This window comes from Mus musculus, chromosome 17 (assembly GCF_000001635.26).
Source record: "Mus musculus strain C57BL/6J chromosome 17, GRCm38.p6 C57BL/6J".
Classification (NCBI taxonomy): Eukaryota; Metazoa; Chordata; class Mammalia; order Rodentia; family Muridae; genus Mus; species Mus musculus.
The window spans coordinates 87,919,283-87,922,167 of NC_000083.6; the positions used below are offsets into that span (position 1 = coordinate 87,919,283).

Sequence of the window (2,885 nt, forward strand, 5' to 3'; positions counted from 1 at the left end):
TGCACTCCCACTCAGCCACAGGTGCTCTCATACTCAGCCACAGGTGCACTCCCACTCAGCCACAGGTACTCTCACACTCAGTCACATGTGATCTCACACTCAACCACAGGTGCTCTCACACTCAGCCACAGGTGCTCTCACACTCAGTCACAGGTGCTCTCACACTCAGCCACAGGTGCTCTCACACTCAGCCACAGGTGATCTCACACTCAACCACAGGTGCTCTCACACTCAGCCACAGGTGCTCTCACACTCAACTACAGGTGCTCTCACACTCAACTACAGGTGCTCTCACAGTCAGTCACAGGTGCTCTCACACTCAGCCACAGGTGCTCTCACACTCAGCCACAGGTGCTCTCACACTCAGTCACAGGTGCTCTCACACTCATCTACAGGTGCTCTCACACTCAGCCATAGGTGCTCTCCCACTCAGCCACAGGTGCACTCCCACTCAGCCACAGGTGCTCTCACACTCAGCCACAGGTGATCTCACACTCAACCACAGGTGCTCTCACACTCAGCCACAGGTGCTCTCACACTCAACTACAGGTGCTCTCACACTCAACTACAGGTGCTCTCACAGTCAGTCACAGGTGCTCTCACACTCAGCCACAGGTGCTCTCACACTCAACCACAGGTGATCTCACACTCAACTACAGGTGCTCTCACATTCAACTACAGGTGCTCTCACACTCAACTACAGGTGCTCTCACACTCAGCCACAGGTACTCTCACACTCAACTATAGGTGCTCTCACACTTAGCCACAGGTGCTCTCACACTCAGCCACAGGTACTCTCACACTCAACTACAGGTACTCTCACACTCAGCCACAGGTGCTCTCACACCCAACCACAGGTGCTCTCACACTCAGCCACCTCTCCAGTTGCCTAAACTAAACTTTAAAAAAAAATTGAGTATAAGTGTTTTGTCTGCACACCAGAAGAGGGCACTGGATCCCATGGGGCTAGAGTTGTAAACAGTTGTGAGCTGCCATCTGGGTGCTATGAATTGAACCTGGGTCCTCTGGGAGAGCATCCACAGGCTGGGCTCGAACTCAGAAATCCGCCTGCCTCTGCCTCCCGAGTGCTGGGATTAAAGGCATGCGCCACCACGCCCGGCTGTCTGATGTCCTTTTAATCTGACTCATTTTGGTGATGTTTAACATCTACGGTCTCTTCCAACATTAATGTAGACCAGCCATGATTGGAGTGAGTGGCACCAGACTGGGTTTCTCATCCTGACAACTATTAACCTAGACCAAATGCATGAGACGACAGGAAGGACTGAACTATGGTCCTAGAGGGTAAATGAACACATGATGTCAGCTCTAAGGATATGCTCAGAACCATAGGCGAGGAGAGGACTTCAAACACAATGGAGGCTTGCCAAGGTAAGCAGGAGGAGAAAGGAGAGCTCACGAGCACTTAGAAGGCAGTGCCTGTGAGGCGGGACACCAAAGAGAAGTTATGCAGAGGGGAGATGTCCAGGAGGTCACAGGGAACCTTTCTGTCCTTGGCTGGAGGTTGGGCTGAGCTTAAACTGTCTCTTGATGAGACTCCATGAAACCCAGTGCAGAGTTTTTGTGTGGGCCAGAGGCTGAAAAGAGGCACCCGAGGGTGCATAGATTTCAATCAAACATGTTGAATATGGACTAGCTTGGGGTGGGGGAGGGAGAAGACCCCAAGAACTCACTTAGGAACCATGAAAGCCATGTGTGAAATTAAGGATGCTACCCCCTGAATAAGGGTCATGACTAATATTAAGAATAGCTCAGGCTTCCCGTCCCGACCACAGTCCTAGAGCAGCAGCCATGGCCCTGCGCTACCCCATGGCTGTGGGACTCAGCAAGGGCCACAAGATGACAAAAAACATCAGCAAACTGAGACACAGCCAGACGCCTCACCAAGCACACCAAGTTTGTGCAGGACATGATCCGGGAGGCTTTGAGCCCTATGAGCGGTGAGCCATAGAGTTGCTCAAAGTGTCCAAGGACGCGCACTCAAGTTCGTCAAGAAGACGGTGGGCACGCACATCCGCGCCAAGAGAAAGTGGGAGGAGCTGTGCAACGTGCTGGCAGCCATGAGGAAGGCGGCGGCCAAGAAGGATTGATTAAACCCTCCCCCCATCAAAGATCGTTTCTATAGAAAGAAAGAAAGAAAGAAAGAAAGAAAGAAAGAAAGAAAGAAAGAAAGAAAGAAAGAAAGAGGGAGGGAGGGAGGGAGGGAGGGAGGGAGGGAGGAAGGAAGGAAGGAAGGAAGGAAGGAAGGAAGGAAGGAAGGAAGGAAAGAAGAAAAACTCAGGATAGTTGCACTGTTAATCACCTGTTCTCTATCTGGTCTGTAACCTGTCTGTGACACTGTCACTGGGGAGGGGCGGAAACATGTATGTTTGTCTAAGGTGAGAAAACTGGCAACAGATCAAAGTTGTTGCCACCAAAATCCACCACCAAAGTCTGACTTGGTGAACCAAGGGGTTTATTGCAATTACTTATATTATGCCCCAATTCCTCGGGAACCTCAGGAAAGCTCAAGAACTGCAGGGCCCGATGCAATCATGCATGAGTTCTTATCATTATTATCATTGTTATTATTATTATTATTATTATTATTATTATTACTATTGTTATTACGAGTCAGACTCGGATTGCAAACCTTCCCACTGCACAGGACAGAAGTGCAACCAGGAGCCTAAAAGGCTTAGCGCTTATATACAGCACAGTTTGAAATTCTTTGGATTTTAGGGTGCCGGGGAGTGACAAAGCAGGTCATTTTTCAAACAAGGTATCATTGTTTGTTCAGGCGGCAAGGTGGAATTGCGCGAGTGGGAGGAGGGGCGGAACTTTTCCTGACCTAGGGAGTAACTTTATGGTGTCAGCATGAATTT

The 2,885-nt window shown here is 50.0% G+C and overlaps 1 pseudogene; it reads left to right on the forward strand.

Moving 5' to 3' along the window:
- On the forward strand, positions 1,778–2,143 carry Rpl36-ps4 (ribosomal protein L36, pseudogene 4; annotated as a pseudogene).